Source organism: Aphis gossypii, chromosome 3 (genome assembly GCF_020184175.1).
Source record: "Aphis gossypii isolate Hap1 chromosome 3, ASM2018417v2, whole genome shotgun sequence".
Lineage (NCBI taxonomy): Eukaryota > Metazoa > Arthropoda > Insecta > Hemiptera > Aphididae > Aphis > Aphis gossypii.
In genome coordinates this window covers 41,508,076-41,530,905 of record NC_065532.1, presented here as the reverse complement: position 1 = coordinate 41,530,905, position 22,830 = coordinate 41,508,076, and the positions used below count along the sequence as shown (strand labels likewise).

At 28.0% G+C, this 22,830-nt stretch overlaps 1 long non-coding RNA gene across 1 annotated transcript; it reads left to right on the top strand.

Annotated features, from left to right (window-relative positions):
* Nucleotides 1-441: 441 nt before the first annotated feature.
* Nucleotides 442-16,481, top strand: LOC126550935 (uncharacterized). Its single transcript, XR_007604980.1, has 3 exons — nucleotides 442-675; nucleotides 15,808-15,925; nucleotides 16,232-16,481. It is a non-coding gene; the product is annotated as an uncharacterized LOC126550935 (long non-coding RNA).
* The last annotated feature ends 6,349 nt before the right edge of the window (nucleotides 16,482-22,830 follow it).

Below are 22,830 nucleotides of genomic sequence, written 5' to 3'. Positions count from 1 at the left end.
CAGATCATATACTTATTGATTCTATTTCACGGGGGTTTACATCGTAATGCAGATTCCGAAAAACGTCGTTTTCTCGTTTGGATTTCACAAAGACGACCCCGATAAATTGGCGTCGAGTTCTATTAATAATTTATTTCCAGTATAGTAAAGTTAGGTACCAGCTACGAGTTATTGACCTATAGTGTCGATCTGGCTTATGATTGAGCCCCCGGCACGTTAATGTTCAGGTGCCCTTTTACAAAAAACAAAAAAAGGTTTTTACATTTAGAATATTTATAAACATAAAGGTAATTGCATTTTCCGTGTATATTTAATATGAAATTAAAAATTTTTTATCATTGAATAATGAAATAATTATACAAATTTAAAATAATATTTTTTAATAATAATATTATATAATACTTAGAAAATTAATAATATATTAAATACTAGTATTTGTAATCAATAGTTCAATGCTAACAAATTGATTCGATTGGAATTTGGAATCGCGAGTAAACTTAATATTTTTTTCTATTTAGGTAAATGTCCAGGGGCCCCCGGCGATCGCTGGGTAGCCGAGTGGGCCAGACCGACATTGCGTCATGTCTTATTATAATATACAAAACAGAACTCACGTTATTTCCAAATTTCTCGGCGTGTTGCACCTATAAATACCAAGACTGGAATCCGTAGCAGGTAATAATTAAACAACTTGAATAGTATATTCTGTGTTATCATTAAACCCGAATTATGATATAAGTAAAGTAAACTACTACTTGAACACTACATTAGATTAATTCTTAATAATATTAATTACCTAATTTGTTTATTTTGAAATAATGTTACAACGTATGCCAACTCCAAACATAATGTAGATAATATGAATAATTTAACATTTTTATAGTACTATCGTGTAATTAATTTAATTTTCAAGATTTTACAACAAAATATAAGAAATCATAAAAAATAATAACCAGTAAAATATTTTTTAAATATTTAATTATTCTATTAACAAAATATTTATCACAGACTTCACCAGTTGTGTATTGTAAATTGTAATCTTTTTGGGTTGAATACAATTGATAGGAATAACATAATTTTTAGTTTATTGTGTAGAATCAACATAGGTAGGTACTTGCGAAAATTAAAAATAATATTCAATTACCAGTGATTACTATTTTTATTATTATTATTTGTTATGTACTTTAATTGTTGATTAACTATAAAAAAAAAAAAAAAAAAAAATAGTGATAGATGCGCTTCAAATTGTTTTTAAAATCATATTAAATAAAATCGTATGAATTTTATTTACAATTTTATAATTTTAATCAATTTTGTTTGAAAAGGTTCTGTACATTATTATAATTTATTATATTACAACGATACAAAACATAATTAAAAATGAGAACAAATTTGAAAAATAATATATATTTATTCGTGGTGTAATAATATATATTATGATGTATCAATTTAATTTTCAATACGTGAATTTTAAAATGTTTTGAAATTGCAGTGTTGCAGCCGACTTGCAGGTTCGTACGTCAACTTGACGTCTTGACGTATACCAACCTCAAATGCAGCATACAATATGCATATTTATAAATAGCTGTGGTATAAAAACTTACTATATAGGTAGCTATTGTTTCATCAAAATTTTCAAAAATATATGCAGGTAGCTTATTGCATCTATAAATCGACTATCGGTGCCGGGACGGTCATGTGCAGGGTGACTTGTAGCACGTAACCCTCTCCAATAAATATCTGGTTTTATAGTATTAGTACTACGTAGAATTTAGGTTATTTACACACTTGGGAAAAATGATAAATATTCGTAATAGCTATAATAGGTACAATGTACACAATACACATACGTTTTAATACGCTCAGTGTATAAAAAATAAATATTACCCTTAAAAAAAATTTTTACCATATTATTATAGTACACGATTAGTTAAACAAAATATTACACGTGACATATTTATTATTTTTATATGGACAATAATGAGTGTGATACACGTAAGTCGTTGCATAATATAACGCGCTGCTGTTCGACGTGTTATCTTTTCATGCGTTCAGAGTACCCGGCACAAGGTTGTCCGTTCTCAACCTACTTACCACCGTCCAACTTCATCGCCCGTTTTTCCATGTCGGTAGGGACTACGGGGGCCAGTTCTTCGTAAAAGAGCATCGTCGGTGAAATGCAAAGACAGTAAAAATTTATTTGGCATTATTCGTTTGTATGGCCGTGAAGTCCGTTCATCTCGAGATCGTGTCGGACTTGAGACTTGAGGAGTACCGACGCCTTTCTTGCGGCATTTGGACCGTTTCGTCGCACGACGCGGCATTTCGTTTAATCTTTATTCTGATTGCGGTAACAACTACGTCGGCGCTGCATGCCAATTGAAATCATTGTCCCGCGAAGCCGAAGTCCAGAACCGCCTGAATTCTCACCTATTTTGTACGTGGCATTTTAATCCGCCTGCCGCGTCTCACTTCGGTGACGATATTTGAGAGGCTGGTATAAAAGTATATAAAATTTCACCTCAAACTAGTAATCGGCCAGCAAATGTTGACATATTATGAAGAATTTCATACACTAATCACTTAGGTTGAAGATATCTTGAATTCTCGACCGATTATGCCCGATTCATCTGATCCGCATGATGACTTGAACGCGCTCACGTCGGGACATTTTCTTATCGGCCAACCGATACATGCCATACCCGAACCTGACTCCTCTGTTATTCAAATAAATCGGTTGAATCGGTGGCAACTTATCCGGCTGAATGCCACCAATTCAACGGGAAGAGGGGGTCGCGTGATTATTTGTCCACGCTACAAGGCCGACAGAAGTGGTCTAAATCAATTCCGAATTTAGCCGTCGGGGACACGATAATCGTCGAAATCCCATCTTGACCGCCAACTGACTGGTGTCTCGGTCGGATCACTGAAGTTCACCCGGGGTCGGATGACATTGTGTACGTGTTTTATTTCTTTTTTGGTTTTCTGTTATCCTTTGTTGGATGATGAGTGTTTGGTACCTATCTTATTTGTTTTATTTGATATATGTTATTACTTATTTGTATTATTATTATTATTTTGTAATGTGTACGATTTGGTTCAGTATATGATCGACTGCTATTCAGAGGAGATCCTTGAAAAAAGGCGACGTCTTTCAACTCTGGGAGAAAAATGTTGGATACACAATTAATTATTATTATTATGAATTCGGCGCGGAGCACAGATATGAGATAATATATTAAAATTTTTGACTACTGAAAGGTTTATTCTTGATTCAATATTTATTATTTCAATTTTTAATTTTTATTATTCCTTTGTTCAGGAATCTTAATCTATGGACCATCTGATTGTGGGGAAACACAGTCCTCTCTACTCTCTTATTTTTAAATACGTAAAAACAACTTACGTAATACTGTTATCTATTTGAATAAATCACGCTTAATAAAATACAACGAACGATGGTAATTTAAATTGATCGATCCTGTTGTAAATCGGATAACTATATAGGTAGCTACTGCGAAACGCGAAAACATCGATGAATGAAATTATAATATATTTTTTTTTTATTTCGATCTCAGGTGACTAACTAGAGACGGAACGCTCTGTGTTATAACATGTATAGGCGATACCGTCACACAGATTTGCGGGCATAACGCGTTATTGGCGATTCGCATAATACGAACCGAATTGGATATACTATTTCGAAATATTATCATCATAATCGTACGATTTTACGGTCATCGCTAAAAACAAACGAACGTTTCGCGTCAGATGCAATACGATATGCGTCGAATACGGTATAGGAAAACCTAACGCGTTTTATATGTGTGTGATTACAAATATCCTTTGTAGGTATAGTATGCTCGTTTTTATATGGCAAATCGTCTCTTGTTTCTATAACCGAACGATATTCGTTTTATTTTTTGAAGGTAATATAATTATAATATACATTTTATTACCGCATTGTTTGCAACATATTTTGATGCGGAAAATCGTGTAGGTGGGTGCTTATTACACCCAGGCTAATAGGCTATAGGTACGCCTATTATACGCAGTACCATTATAAATAATAATAACAACATCACAAATAGTCCGCAATGAATCGAGGAAGGATAATCGGCTAGAATTTATTTATGGCATGGTATCGGCATAACATGCATTTGGAGTTTTCGACGGGGAGGGGGATGAATTTTTAACCCTCAAAATTTCCTGTCGATTATTAATTTACATACATACCGAAAAAATATTTATAATATACTATGTATACTTAGAAAACGATATTAAGCATGTATGTATTTGTTTTATCAAAGGGTAAAAGGAAAGAGAATAATTGATGATTAAACTATTTTGTATACATACACATATTATATAAATGATACACTTTAAATTAGCATACAATATTACATTGCGTTTACTTGTTTGTATAATCAAAATGAAAACTGCTTTCGATTTGTTACATTAAATTTATTAAAAATATTTTGAGTATTGCATATACGATTCTGTTTAATGTCTATACTCTATTTACATCGTTTGGTTACTATATTATTTTACGCATATTATTATTAATAATAATAAAAAAAAAAAGTAGAAAATGGATGACAAGTCACTAAATCTGTTCTGTAAAATCGTTGAGCATATAATATACACGAATTACTGAAAACTTATTGTTTTTTAAGACACAATAACTCTAACTGCTATATATTTGTACTTCGGTGATTTAGAATATACTCATTTTAATAAATAAAGAGAGTCGGACGATTCAACCTTATTTTTTGTTATTTTAAATGATGGGGTAGTGAATATATCATTAGTAAATATAGTGTACGAATATAACAATGATTAACACATAAAATCCAAAATTAACTTTGAACCTAAAGTCTACTGTTAATTATTCAAGATTGATTTAAGTTATGACAATAGGTATTTCTATTTGAATTTTGAATAATAAATTATAGTCATCGATTAATATGTTTTTAAAAATTGTAACAATTTAGGGGAAATATTATCATTATTTAAGATTCTAAGCTGAGCGATAAAAGTATTGATGGTACAAATTGATAAAACCTACCTACTGGACAACATAGGTATAATAAGAATAATAATAAATAATTAATAACTATGAAATTAATGATATTGTAAACTTATGTGTAATAATATTTTATGTATATGTAGACATGTAGTACCTACTTATAATATTATTTTTTATGAAGCTAAATTAGTTCTAACATTAATTCCAAATAAAATAAAAACATAGTAATTTAATAATTTGATTCATATAGTAGATATAGGGATTGAAAAATAATTTTTATTTCAATGTTCTTTTTTATTTCATACAAATTTCAATTTGGAACCATTTTTGACTAGTTATCAGGATTAATTCACTTTTGCCCTATAGTTACTAAACAAATATTGTATCGCCAAAAATCAAAAAGTTGACAGTTAAAATAATGTAAAAATTATAAATAGGCTAAAACATCAAAAGTTGAAAATATTAAGTTGCATTTCATTAATACATAAAGATCACAATTAATTAATCAGCAACGTCTTAATGTATTAATGGTTATTGCCATAATTTTGTGCCATGTGATTTAGATATTATATGAATATTTACGTAGTGCTGTTATTACGTAAAAGAGGGAAAGTGGGTAATCACTTTGCTGTACAGTAGTTAGAATGTACTTCGCCATTGAGTAAGTTACTGCATGTAATTTATTTGTAACATTTGAAATCAATGATAAATCATTGCATACAAAAAACGAAAACAGGCTGACAGTCCGCATTGATAAGCATATTTTATGATATTGTATATTTATAATATACATTTATATTTATAAGGTGGTGTTAAAAGCGTGAAATGATAAAAAACATAATTATAATAATTTATTTTATATGCTAACCGACAAATAAATAAATAATAATTGCGGTGGTTTGTAGCTAAATGAGAAGAAATTTCAAATATTTAATTGCTGAAAAAAAGGTTAAGTTAAATACCTTTTAACAAAAAAAAAGTCAGCTTATCAAAGGAGTGTCATATACATTGTAGCCTAGTCTACTTGGCTTTCTTTAATCTCACCTCATTTCTACTTTCATGAATAACAATGCTCTTTTATTGTATTACTTAACACTTGTACTTATGAAAGTAAGAGTGAAGTGAAGTTTAAGACTAAAGAAAAAGTAGACTTAGTTACAGTTTATGTGATATCAAATCTTTGATAAGATGATTTTTTTTCCGCTAATCGATACTTTACTATGTCTTTTTTAATGGTTTGATTATTGATGAAGATATTTTACTATTAATAATACAGTAGGGCTAATTATTGATTCTTCCCCAAAATATTGAATTTGGTAATGAAAGTGTGTTTATATAGAATATAGTAACATACGTAAACGTTTAAATTCGCCACAAAGAATAATATTTTTGAATTAAAACCATAATAATTAATAGCTAATACGTATTAAATTAGTATTTTTTTATTGATATATTTATAATTTTTTTTGTATAAAATATCTAATTTTGCTTGAATTTGAAACTCAAATGACTATAAAAAAAAATTGTGCTTATTATATATTTTTAAAATAGCTTATAGTTGTTATTTCCATAGTATATACATATATAGTATTTACTTAATTTAGTAATTTACTAATTAAACTAAATTATTTAGTAAATCATTTTCGACTGATCGATTGTATGTATATTGGATAGGTAATACCTATTATTTGTTTTGCAATTTTTTTTCAAGACTTCTATCTTAATATTTTTTAGCATTTAGTGTACCTATACGTCTTATCGGTCGATCATCGAAATTTGTTATCTCGACGACATTTTAACCGTATTGATAATAATTGATACTATACATTATATTTCATTCATGTCTGTATATGTGTCGCGTTTAGGAATTTTACGTTCCCACGACTGCGATGACGTGAACGAGAGTCTTGTCGAGTTGTACACGTAATAATACGTTTGGGCATATTATATGTACCTACCTATACATGATATTTAACTATAATATAGCTACCCACTTAGCATATCACAGTATTAGCATTTGCAAGTTGGCCGTATCACACACCCCCGCGATAATATTATAACATATTATTATTATTATTACAATTTTACACGTAGGTATCACACTATTTATGCGTGTGTGTGTATGAATATACACACGAGGTGATTGTTATTTTCGCGAAAAACACTCGTTTTAATTAAAACGTGAACGGAGTTAGTTTGTTATTACGCGCGCGCGGCAATACAATAGTGCTCGCTATAGCTCTAGTCGAAATTTAATATAATATACGACGAATTAAAGGCTCACGTGTGCGTGCGAATTATTATATGAAAGCCACCGGCAGCCATACTATATATATATATATATATACAGTGAAACGGTATTATAATAAACCTTTTTGTACAATACGCACAGACAAACATTGCCGCCTAAGTATAATAATGTGGAGAGAGTGCGTAGGCGTATAACATAGCACGTGGCCACTCGCCCACCATCGGTTTAATAGGGAACTTTTGTCGACAATAAATAATTTTACCAATATGCACGTGATATTAACCCATAATGGTACGTTATTGTGATGATATTATTATTAGGTTTTGTTAATTTTTTTTTTTTTCGAAAAATCCGATCGTTTTATTATTATCGATTACTGGTTTTGAATTCGAGGGAATTCGTACGGAATTTAACATATTTTTGTGGGTGGTGGAAATAAAAAAAATTGTGCTCCATAATAAGACCGGGAGTCATTGTGAAATTTGATATAACATTTTTTTAATATAATAGTTCATATAAGTATACATTGATGGTGAATATTATAATTATTATTGTTAATGGTCCGTAAAAAATGTGTAGTATTTATCGGAAAATGCTTTCATTTCAGAGTATTAGTCTCTGAGCCTATCATATTTTTGTATATCACATTAGTCGAATTATTTGATTTGCTGTATTATAGTGGTAAACTTATTTCGTCTATAACCTATTGTAATGAATGAGTTAAATTTGAATGTTAAATCATACCATTTGACCTAACGATTTGTATTTGTATTTATTTGTTATGAATGTTATTTTTGTGTTTGGTAAAAAGTTCATGTTTCTTGATGTGGTTAAAAACTGGTTTTGTGTAAAAAATTTTTGATTTTTCCAAAACTTTTATAACATTTTTTTTCTATTATCGTTTTAAAAAGAGTTGTACATTTTTATTCTTAGTAAAAACTATATCTAGTTTTATACCAAAAACTACTCTCAAAGTTAATGGTTGAAGGAAATTGTTTTACTGTAAAAAGTGTCTTTAGACACAAAAAACACACAGTATCATTATAAGACCAGTACATTCGTCGTTCTGTTCACAGTCTAATACACAATATAAATGATTAACCTTTGTTAAAATCATTATAACATTATTTCAAGTGCAAAACAAGCATCAAGTATACCTACTCTTAATTATTTCTATGAAGTGTGATTAATTTTTTTTCTATAAATTGTCACACTTTAATGGTGGTGTTTATGTATTTTTTATTTATTTATTTTTAATAACTTAAATACGACTAGCCCTTTTACATATATAACGTGATGTTATGAACAGATAATAAAATATATAAAAAATAAAAATACAATGAATACAATAAATCAATAAAACAAGATATAAATGAAATGTGTACGATGTATGATGTAAAAACAAAAATTTAGTAATGCAATTATGGTAAACAATGAATAATTAAGTATTATAATGATTTTTGTTTTTAAATATGATTGATTTTGTCTCAAATGCGCCACGTTGTGTATCAAAAACATCTAAAACAGTGGAAAGTTTATTAGAAAGTTTCAGTGCTCTAACTAAAAAGGAGTCATTACCGCTTTTAGATTTAAAATATGGGATAGCAAAAAGATCGTGGTTTCGGGAAACCTACAGGGAGAGAATTTGTAAGTTAATTTAAAGTAAGATCTCAGGACATGTAATATTATAATTTAATAAATCGAACATAATATTTATTAATTGACATCTTAATATATAAGAGAGAGAGTCTAAGTTTACTACATTTTGCATTGAAATTAGAGCTTCTATAGAGATAAATAGATTATTCATATAGGCAATTCTTTTTAATAATTTATATTGTATAGTACCTAGATTATAAATGTAAGTAGACAAGGATTTGGGCCAAACTACTGAAGCAAATTCTAGAACAGATCTCACTAGGGAATATTATATTGTAGTAGTAATTTTAATTTTCTTACACGTACTTAAAATACTCGCGTAATATAAATACAAAATGTATCTATTTGCATTATTTATAATCAAATTACAATTTTGGGAGAAAACATTTGAATTTAGAAAAAAAATTATTTCTGTGACAGTTTCCCGTTGAATATTCGATTGATTTTTAAACATTCGTGTTTGAGGGTTTGGTAAAATAAAATAAATATATTATTGTCATCTGATTTGTGTGCACTGGGTTTTATATTATAGATTTATATATTATGCTCGAAACACTATCAACCGTATAATATATTGATATATGTTTTATGTATGTGTTGTATACATTTTTTGTCTTTATTTTGTTGTGGTACAGTATAGCTGAAGTGCATTATCTTATATCCTAACGATAGTATTGATGTTTCAAATGTCCTTGTTCTCATTTACAGATAGGATAAGCACCTATATCTCGATGAAAAATGTTTTTAGTTTACAACTTTGCAACTGGATGTCTTCGCCTATTTTATACGGGAGTTAAGATTTTCTTATTTATATAATATAAAATACCGTGGAAAAAAAACGGCTTCATTAGGTATTTTGGTTTATTATATTAACGTTTCTATTTTTTTTTTGCATTAAATTTATAAAATATGAACATTTTTGACAAATAAGATAAAATTAAGCAACTGTAGCGCAACAGATCCCCGTCCAAAACGATCGTGTTCGCTATATCTTCGGTTCAAAATATAAACGTAAACAGATACGTAGACATAAGTAACACGTGTAAGTACACGGTTTTTATTTCAACGCGATGTTGTCAAAATGTCAAAATGGTACAATTCGTATATTGTGGGTTACACATTGAATCTCGTCGAGTTGATATCACTGTTGTTGTTTTTTTTGTGATACGGTTTTTATTCGCGAGGGTTTAGTTTTATTCAATAATACAAAACTACATTTTCAAATAAAAGCTCGGAGGTGGACACTGGCCACGCCGCTCTCCGAGTCCTTTGCTCAATTCAATTACAATATAGGTACGCGCTTTGACTTGTGAAATAAATTAACTCCTCTCTATCACAATGTCCGTTCGTGATTTGTGCGCCAATTGATCGATATTAAACGTTGGATTATAATTTATAATTACACTTAGCTAGGCACGTAGATACAGTGCAATTTAATATTCAAAGTCGACTTGATTGAGTTATAGATATATATACACAACGATAACGCGTAATATTGTTATATTGTAAACCATACTACGGTGAATTGAATTGTATTTGATCGATTTCATTTTAATGCTGATTTAGTACGCATATTCTAATATTTATTAGAACGATGGACATAGATTGAATTAATAACCTCATGTAATATTATATATATATACCAGAGATGGGAAAAAAAGTGTTTAGATATAAGAAACACGATACATTGGACATTTTTAAAAACATGCTAAGATATTAAATATTTTTTTAATAAGTAATTAAAATTGCGATATATAAAATATTTCAATATTATTTGTTTAATTTAATATGTCATTCATAATATTAAAACAAAAGTATAAAATGAGCTTTTACTTTATAATGATGATTATATTATATTAATTTATTTTTATCAGAAATCACTAAAACATTTGCATAATATGTTTAAACAGTTTACACGAATTCATCATCATTTATGTTAAATATAATACGTTGGTTTTTTTTAAAAAAAAAAATTATATTATGTTCTACAAACTTGGAATTGGAAAATCTTCTAACGTTCATTTTACGATTCATTTTATGATTCCTTTGATCAGCTATGGAAATAACATCAGGTAAATCAAAATATCTTTAAATAAAATTAAGATGTGTATAATAATATATTTATCTCATAACCCACTCAACTGCTAACTAAATAAATTACAGATGCTTAGATTCGTTTGATTTATAATAAATTACGTTTAATAACTGTTATCTTACAATAGTATGATACATCACAATTTAGTCTTTGTAAAGCAGCTAATTAAATTGTATGGAATTGTATTAAAATAAATTACAGAAAGCACTGAATGCGCAAAACAAAAGATTTTCTCAGACAATCTGAGAATAATGTTTTCATTAATTTTTAAAACCTTTGTAAATATTAGCCCCTATTAATACGGATATTAACTATATTAATTTGTAACGGCATTATTACTGCACGTTAATAATATTTTAATACATAAATATATTTTTAAAATAAAGTTTCATTAAGTTTGTTTTTAGTCATTAGGTTGAATAATATACATCCTTTTATCAATTATTATAATAAGGTAATTTATTTTTTCTACTTATTTTCTTTTTTTTCTTTTAACAATATTATGTTATGTATATAATCATAATATCACGATAGACTTTTTATAATGCCTAACAATCATATACACTTAAAAAATATTTTCGATTGCCCAATACATTTTTAATAGATAAATATAAGGAAGCTTTATTGGTTTTTTCCTCAGATATAGCTCTTTTGGGGCAGTGAAGTGCCAAAAAAGGTCCACATAGTGCCATTTTCGATCGGGATACAATCTTAAAATAAATAGTTTTCCGTATATTTTACTGTTTTTCATTAGATCTATGTAATTTTATTTTCTAAAACTATATATACTGACAATTTGTTACTTTTGGTAGACGATCGATATATATTATATTCAATTGATTTCGCTATGTTTTGTAATATTAAACTCTTTGAGAACTCCATTTGCCCGAGTTACAAGAACATACAATAAAAATAAAAATAAAAACAATAAAAACAATGGGTTTTTTGTTTTCGCTCAGTGTCCATAATAAAGAATTGAAAAATAAAAGTCAAGAGGAAACGAGAAATCTTGTAGTATTGTGAGACGATTACGTTTCGGGAATATTTATTTTAAAAATCAAGCACAATCATCATATTATTGGTATAATACTTAATTATTTGTGTATTTTTGTAATTTAAAACCATTAGTTATGCTTATAATATTATACACATAAATCGTTTGTTGTATTGTTCTAGAAAAACCTTTGTGAAATCTAAATAACTTTATAACCGTTTAATTATAAGCACACCGCAACAGTGGCATAATTTAATCATTTTATTTTTTTTTTATCGGGGGATGGAAAGAGGTTAAATATGAAATTATATTTTTAACATACTATACCCCTAAACATTGATTATATGTATGATAATCACCTCATCTAAATACAACTATAGTGGTATGTATATTTAAGTACATGTATTAATGTATGCACATACGGAAACAAATAATTATATAATATTTATATATTCATATTTAAAAAAATGATATTACATTTTATTAGTATCTATATAAAGTGTCATAACAATGAAAGATCCACTATACGTGGTTAATGTTAATTTATTAAATATACTCTTTCGGGGTTAATTTTAACGTTTTTATGAACAATCAATATAATAGTTCGACCATTTAATCGATTATGTAAAATAAGAAAAGACAAATAATTAGATTTAAAATGTAATCTTTAGTTTTTACCATAGAAGTTTATGATACATTTTCAATATTTTTTAATTAAGATTCAAAACTCAGAAATTAGAAAGTTCATTCTTCTGAATATTGCAGGAAACATATGTTCTAGTGAAGATTTCAGAATCAGCGGAATGTATATCGCTTTTAGAAGAAAATAAATATGGGGCTAGATGTGTTTACTATAAATAAATATTCTAATGCCTCGAGTCTGGTATTTGGTATTTTTTTCAGACCATTGAATCGAAATAATTATACCGATTGGAGGTAGGTATATGTTTATTTATACACATTTTAATACTACAAACGTTATCGTCTCGCGCAGTAGCTGCATACGTGGGCGTTTGTCTATAACACACACATACATTATATATTATTATGTACAACGTAAATCGAACTTCACGAGCACAAAACCACTTTAAACCGATGTTATATTATAGGTATATATAAATATATATACAAGTTAAAAGGCGAACGAGAATCGAAAAGGTCCTTCTGAGTACCTGCTGTGTGGAAACTTCGATATTTTGATATATAATATACATTAATATGTTTCAAAGTCTGAACCAAATGGATTGAAATCGCCGCTCTCGTATATATTTGTCACTACGAGATCAGCTCAGGACTTTTAACGTGGATGATATATAATATATATTTTTATTGGTAAAAAGAGAGAAAGAATTACCGACGACGGAGCAAAAAAAAAAAAAGAAACACTTGCCCAACCTTATCTTACACACACACAACAACTATGACTTTATACGACATATTACGCATGCAAACATAATATATATATATAAAATCGTTGTAGTTATTATTATATTTGAATGTGGTTCTTGGTAGTGGTGGATTGTCGCGTATACGGAGTGTTTTTTTTTACCCCGCACCAGACAGCCATAAAATGTCAATAGAAATTGTGTTTTTAAACTTAAAAAAAATGTATACACACAGACAATCACGGAATAGTGAAATGGAGAATGGTAATCGTAACAAATTAAAAATTTACCATAAATCTCGAAATCTCGGATGTAGCCTGGCGTCGCTCAAGAAAAGAATCATACTGTATATACAGTCAGCGGCGGTGGTGACACACATAAAACACGACGAGAGCACATTAATTTCTTGGGCTCTGTTGTCGTCGGCCCGACAAGATAATACAAACACACCGTATATTATATACAGGCGGTTTCGTCCTTATCGTGGGACGGGGGAAAAAAAAAACTTTCTCCGGATTATATAATCCACTGTGAAAACGTCACCCTTTATAATATATAAATAAACTGCGCACTCCGGCGAGTACATAAATCATTTCGGAATTAACGGAAACAAACAAAAATACAATTCCACGGATTACTACCGCTGTTGTGCAGCTGTAGCCACGATCTCCTGGCTCCGACAACGACTCTACCACAGCCGAGTGTCTACCTCCGCGGTTGCTATCATCTCTTCTATCGTCTACTATTCCACCAGTCCACCACAACAACAATAATGCACGCCTTGTACCAGCCTAAATGAAATAATATATTATATACGACCGGGAGACCCGTCGACGTTAAATGACTGTGGTGAGTATCATTATATATATATATATATATTATATAATTATATGATAATAACGCAATAATAACAATAACACAACGACTTTACACTCTCTGTCTGCTTGGCTTTCAGTCCGCGTGTTATCGTCTCTCCGGAAGTGCGTCGTTTTCAATAGGTACTCCGTTATTATCTCGGACGATTCGTCCACGCAGACCGTTTATCCGATAGGTACGTATACCAACTGTGTGAATTCAGGTTTAAGCCATGATCACGGTAAAAACGCTAAAATATACTGGTGTATTTCCTCCGTCGCCACCGAAAACTGTCCCAATGCTTATATGTATAATAACACTAGCCACGAAAAAATATCATATTATGATGTAATAAACTGCCGCTGATAGAGGATGTTGAATTCGGCATTTCTAATTTTAACGATTTAGCATTTTTTTTTTCGCTTTTTTCTGCTGTTTTAAGATGAGATTTGAATTGAATTTATTAATAATTAACTAATAACTAACTCTTAAAATAAAAAATATTTTCGAATTAATCATGTAATTATATCACAACTCTCTGTTTTCAATTAAACGTTGAGTTAAAGCTATAAGTTAAGTATCTATAAGGTATGGTAAAATTATTAGATTATAATATTTTAATAAATTAAATATTGATTATATATATATATATTATTTATATTACCAAAATACATAATACTTTATATTTCTAAAAATACTATAATTCTAAATATTTTAGATAATATAATATATTTATGATGAATTTAACAAAATAATATTATTTTCAAGAATTTATTGATTAAAGTAAAATGTGTAGAATAAACAAACTATTACACTCTTTTTCATAAGTTTATCGCTCTCGCAATATTTTAATTAAAAAGAACATAACATTAATATAAATAATCAAACTTAAAAAATAATCAAAAAAATTTGAAATGTTTGAGTTTTAGAACTTAGTATCGTGAGCGTGATTTATAATATGCACTCAGTAATAATAGTGTTCGCGTTGTATACAAAACATTTTTTGATACAATACACAAACTTCTGCAGTATCGTAAATTATTTAGTAGTTAGAAACTAAACATGTTTTTAATTTATTTCGTGATTGACCTATAACTACAGTTGACCTCTACTTGATAAAAAAAAAAAAATAATATATTATCTTAAACAATAACTAGTTATCTACAATCATAGAAATAATCACATGTAACGTATGATGCGAGTAAAATTGTTAATAAATGTTTGTACAATTACAATCAATAAAATATATTTTTTTATATAATATAATAAATTAAACGTGTATGAGTGTCATGACTATAATAATAAAAACTGAATGTACAGTCTCAATACTTCGAATCTTAAAGGGAATAGAAATAAATATGACTTAGAACGTTTCTGAGTTGTATACTTACCTCAAACCAATTTTTAAACGTCACTACAAGGACCAAGAAAAAATATCGAGCTATGAAAGTTTTCGAATTATCGAAGTTCGAGTTATCACGACTAACTGTGCAAAATCAGTTAAACCAATACACAATTGTTATTTTAAAGCACTTGCAGGAGAATTTTATTTTGAACACAAGAAAGTTAAGACATTGTACAAAAACAAAGTTAAAATATTGGTATGCAATCAAGAACACTTGAAAGAATTTTTTACAAAACGACTGACCGCGTAATAGTAAGTATACGTTTGTGTATTATAATATTATGTAATTTTATTTCACGTCTGAAAAATGAAAAATATAATAATAATATATTCTTGTGTGATGTGTATTATATGTGTAGGTACGCGCTCTAACACGCAATCGTCGGAGGGCTAAACGATTCCGGAAAATCGTTTTTTTTCTCTCGATTACTGGTGTATACATATATAAAACTCGTCAATATATATCGTCGTATATACGTACGTAAACATATTACCGTGCGGTTTGAAAGCATACGAGATTTTGTTCGAACGAAACACAGGAAACGTTTTTTTTTTCAGAGAAATAAAACGGAAACGCTGTCATTCGCAAACTCGACGTAATAATATTATGGTGTAAAGGTATTACGTATATAACGTATAAAATGGCGGCCGAGCGTCTTAATTAAACCTTACACTATTATAGCCACACATAATATCACAGAGGTCTACACGTGCCTATTATGTTATTGCAACGAATTTCAAATGAACGAGGATCATCTTTGATGTCGTACATAAATAAACAATCCAATTTATAATTAAATTTCGTCCGTGTGAGGTAAACGATTCGTCTATAGATATTTTTGTTCGCAAATATATTATTATATCGTTGCAATACTTTGCAGGAGTTTGCAGGTTTAGCAAACAATCGCGACGGCTCGAATAACAACAATAATAATTATTATCGTTATTATTGAGCTAGTCAAATTATTCGTTTGTACAGTTTCAGTGTTTGTGACGTACACATTACAAACAAAGCCACTCGGTATCGGATTAAAAAATAATTAGTTTTGACTACGCTGCATGGATGGGTCGTGGGCGCGCTCAACTCGTACGTTTTCATGGACCGAATATTTAGTGTGAAATAATTGAATACGCATAGATTATGTATAGAGACGATTATAGAGATTTGTATGGATTTAATCATTTATATATTGTTGTAGTTAATCGGTGTAAAATTTAGAAATCTTAATGTAAATGAAGATATTATTAATACGGCATAACGTGCGAAGCTTAGATAACATTTATAGGAAAGATGGTGCTTACAATAATTATTGTATTATAATCAAATCATTTTTGCTATAAATTTTGAGTATCACGCGTTACAGAGTTAGGTTACTAAATAATAGTTTATCATTTCATTTCAGTATTTCTAAACTCCTTTTACATGTTTATTGATTGTTAAACTACGTATCTTAGTACTCGATTATTAAATAATAATAGATATTAAAGTATGGATATTAATTAATAGATATTATATGTATTATAGCTATGAGGAAATGCTAAAAAATCTAATCTAATCTAAATAAAATAAAATCTTTTCAAAAAACCGCCTTAAGAAAATTAGTAAATTCTACTCCATATACGTCAAATCATACTCTATACACACAATATTGTAACTTAAAAACAATTCAAGAAGAAGCTAAATGTTCTTATAGAAGTTATTATAACTGTCTTTCTTCCCATACAAATCCACTCATCAAAAACCTATCATCCCTCACAATTCCAGGTAACTTACCGAGACGTCTATAAACGAAAATGGCACAGAGATTTATTACAATAGACAAATAAAAAAAAAAAATAAATACACGAGATCTAAATCAAATTGAGAGTGTCATCACTGGGTGGCTTCTTTCTATTAAATAACTTATGTTCATTTTTATTTTTATTTTTTATCTTTTTATTTTCTCAACCCACATTTACTTATTGTTACTACGATATAAATATAATTAAATTAAATTAAATTTTCCTCTTAAAAGTAATAGAAACAGGAATTTTTATGCATGACTATTTTTAAACATTAATTAATTTAATTTTTTTTTTTTTTTTGGTAATTCAAACATAAATAAAAGAGAGCATCAATATTTGTATTACATAGGAAATAAAACAAAAAATAAAATTGATTTTGTCAAAAACTGGTTAGATATTGGTTAGGTTAGGTTAGGTTTTCGGGGTAAATTTCCGTAGGTATTTTCTTATTTTTTCTTGACTGTTTTGTATAAAAACACTAAAAAATTTTATTTTTACCTCCCAAAAGAAACATCTATATCAAATTAACCTCCCTTGAAGTTGAAGATCGAAGCATATTTACTTATAAAATGTGTACATAGGTAAAAAAAATACTTCATTGTAAAATCAATGCATTCATTGCTTCGCTCAGAATATAAAGAGAATAAAAAACCTGTCTAAAAAATTTAAAGGATATCGATTGACATTATCGTAAAATATTAGATAGATACTCATATTATGTTATAAATAAAAGTAAAAAAAAAAAAACAAATAAATAAGAATAAATATTTTTATAAGCCAGATAAGATTATAGACATCGTAGATTTTGTTATTGTAAGATAGTGGTGTAAAAGTATTATAGAATTTGAATACAATGGTTATAGGAAACGAGTTTATATGATCTTGAACACAAAAATATGAAATCGTTATAAAGTTATATTTTTGATAAACAATTCTGTGAGTAGCAAGAATAAAAATGACTGATTTTTCGAGAAATATATGAAAATACATTACGATTTAACCATTTCAGTCGGCGGTTCAATGAAGTATTGGGAGTGGAGAGAGATGTCTACTGATGACAATTGGCCTGTATAATATTTTTTTACAGGGCCATAATATTATCATTTAGGTTTGGATTGTTATATTTATATATTATTTTTTATAATCATCAATATTAAGTTAAGTTAAGTTTATTTTAATACATTTTATTATGATAAAAAATTTATTTTATTTTTTACATCCCGATTGAACATTGAATTTATTTATATTTAGTTTTCTTTACTTTTTAAGTTGTATTTCTCTATGTTTGATTTATCTTGGTAATTTAAATTTAGCTATTATAATTTATTTTTATTTTTATGTTATATTTATTCTTCTTATTTAATTATATAATATGTTTACAATTTCGTCAAAAATTGAAATTTATAAGGATAATTTATAAGGATGAGATGGAAAATTATATTAACGGTGTAAAAATTCTGAGTATATATCCGGTTATATAATATAATAAGACGTATCTTAGAGAAGACTACTTCTGCGAAGTACCGACTAAATTCAATAGATAGAGCTACTTGGAACATTTATTATTAAACTCAATAAAGTGCTCTTTACGGGCAGTTGTTGTATAACTTAGCTAAGAACTATGTGTATTGAGACTTCGGAATGAAAAATTAAATTTTTAGTTCGAATGAATATGATTATACTATTCAAATATTTTGCGAAATAAACTTTAAAAGTTGTATACACATTAAAATCATAGTAATATCGAGGATTATTGAATTACGGAGAAAGATGGTAGATTTTTGAAAATAAATAAATTTTGTAGGTATTTATCAAACTTTCAACTTATTGATATTGAACTATTTTAATACAGCTACTCACTGTAGATGTCCATGTACAAGTAGAAGTATTCATTGTTTTAAAGTAGTTCGTTCGGAAGCTTTGTCAGAAAATTAGTTTTTTTTTTTTTTTTTTTTTTTTTTTAATAGAACCAAGTAATATAATATATTCTGTTGTAATTTAAAATATGAAAATCTTTTTGATGAATATAACTGTTTTTAGCTTATACAAATTAAAACAAATATTATAGTTAGTTTAACATTATTTCATTTTTATTATTATATACATCCACCTATTTTTTTTTTTTTTTTTAATAACTTTTTTATGGTATAACTGATTTATCTCCATTAGTTTAATTTTTAGAATTTTTGTACATCTTTGATATCTGCACGAATGTCATTAAATTATAGTAATTTAATAATGTTCTATAGGGCATATTTTTGTATAACATATTAACATAATAATAATATATTATGCTATGGGTTTTTTTAGTTCATTTAAATGTGCCCTTTAGTTAATACTTTTTACTTTTACGAACACACACACGGACACACGCTCATCCACATATGGACACGCTTTCATCCGCACGTGCACACAATGTAAAAATATATACAATATTATATGTGCACACTATACCTATTATAGGTTTCGAGCATTAATTTTTAATGCATCTATTGTTTGGAAATACGCCTATTATAAGGAAACCTGAATCATATTATCCAATATAATGAAATCTTTTGTACATAGTAAATATTAATAAATTACAGGATTTCTAATCATTTTTGTTTTATCTTGTTAACACACCAACTATATACAAATATCGATGGGTCGGCCGCAAAAAAAAAGTTTTGGAGGTTTTATATACTAGGTATCAATAATCAAGATATTATTATCGGCGAGTTTTTATTGTTAAACAAAATTAATACTACTACAGCAACATAGATTAATTTATTAATATATATATATCTTTTAACACTATCAACTCAACACGTCAAAGTATTATTTTCATTAAATTTACATTATACTTTTATCGAAATCGATTGAATTATCGTGGATTTCACATATAGTTGCTTGCAAATTTTGGGGCTGTTTTCTTTGTCTTTTAGATATTTTGGTCAAAAAATTCTATGAAGTTTACATACATTATAGGTACCTACGCAAAATGATAATAATTTAAGGTGTTTATTAATTATCGTAAATAGACTTATAAATAATAAAAACAATTTTTTTTCACATTAATATAATTATTTTTACACCTGAGAAATTTATTATATAATAATATTATAACGTCGTTAAATGAATAATAATAATAATAATAATAATAATAATAATAATAATAATGATTATTAAACAACAATATTGGGCGTGGCATTTGTGGGTCTTCGCACCATAGAGCCAATCAGAGCGCTATTGCTTTTCTATTGGTTATTATTATTATCGGATGCGTTTTAACCTATCTTATCTATTCGAGTCTCAAGATTAAGTCCGTCCATTATATCTTAGTCCGGGAGTCCGTCAGTCGTAGTTAGAACGCAGTGATCTACACTTCAAATTTTGCAAGACCGTTTAAATCACCGAGTCGTTGTCACACCTCATATACGTCAACAATAATAATTGATTCATCGTCGATTCTGCACACACATTCAAAGGTTAGACATATTCAATTGCTTAAATATACGCTTTAAATAATTATTTTAATATATTATAATACATATACGTCAAAATTCAAATTTTATGGGAGAGACACAAAACTTATTTTGTGTAACTTATTATGTTTCTCTATCGAATAATTGAAATAAAGGCAAACATACTGTTACTATAATAGAAACACGTAGATATTTTTGTTTTATCGCTAAATAGTGTGTTTAGATACAAAAAACATTTTCTGTAAAAATCTGGAAGTGTCAAAATATTTGACATGTTCTCTAACAAAAGTGGTACTATAAAACCTCCAGCAAACTGTCAAGTATAACAGTAAAAGATATGATTGCGTTTAACGGCGTGGATTTACATTTTCTCATTTGCGTATTAGTTATATTATATATTTTACTCATAAATAAATTTCTTCAGTGCACTTAAATCTAAAAATTTAGTATTAATACAATTTAACAAAAATACAAATCAACTACTTTTACATTTTTTCGAATATGTAGATAATTTTGTATTATTGTTTTAGTATAATTTTTTAGTATTAAATATAAATTATATGAAAGTTACTAATTATATACATCGATGTTTTCAATTTATTCTGAGTCATTAGTGCTATATTTTATAGCTTTGTCGACATTTACGATAAATTATATTTTCTTTCCACTATATTGTTGAAATGGGTGTTCAGGTGCAAATAGGTACTCTGTATTACAATATTGTATACAAGGCATATATGCCTTGTAAGTAATTTGAACGTTGATGTAGTATTAATGATCAGTAATAACTTTTTTTTGTTTTTGGCTGTATAAGAAATTAATTTTTATAATCTTGAACAGTCAATAGGTACTGGCTAATGGTAACTGAACAGGCACGAGGGATTGTTTGATTTGTTGACCGTTCGAGATCTATAACTGGGTTTACCCGAGAACGGGTTAGAGTGTGTTGGCTTGTTGTGCTATGTAAATGTGATTTTTCATTTACCAAATTTTGTTATTCTCGATATCGAATCGATTTATTTGTTGGAGCAATTGTGTTTAGAATAGGAATATTTACTAAAAAACTGGCATTCGTTTACTGCTTGGCGTTGATGGGTATTATAATGTTATTCATCGTTACACTACCTATGAAAATGTATCGCAAACATTATTGGATATCAATAAATTATACCTAAGTCGTACTTAAAATTTTGTTTTGTATACCTGTCGATATAATATTTTTATTTAAATATTTTAAAAATAATCGGATAGCTTTTATATGGTTAATTTTTTTTTGGAGTTTTGATATTAGGCTAAATAATAATATGTCTTCTGCAGTTCTGCTCAGAATGAAAGGTATCATAATTTGTCAAACTCGGTTCCCTGGGACCATTTGAAAATAAAGAACGAAAAAAAAAAATGAAACATGGTGTCTTTTACAGTACTATATTTATTCTGGCACAGAAAATTTACTATAACAACGTGCTGCTGTCTCTATTGTTTGTACATGATATACACGTTTCGTCATCCCTGGAGTATAATGTAAATGTCGATTGATGAGATTTCAAAGATATTAAATGTTTTGTCTGTGAACTAGATAAAACCTTTCTTTTTTTTACTCATTATTGAATCATAATAAATTAACACATTGTAGCAGATTTCATTACATTACACAATGCTTGACACTTCATTTCTCATTTTATTTAGATTAAATGACGTTTACATAATAAAATAAAACAGTTTTCTGTTACGAAGTTTTCAATGATTCCAACATTTTTATACTTATGTGTCCATTTTTTAATGTCCAGGTGTGGTAAATTATATTTTTGGCTAAATTGAATTAGTGATATTATTATTTGAAATTTAAAATTATTTTTATCGATTAATGTATGGTAAATATTTAACTCAATAAAAATATTTGGTATCTGA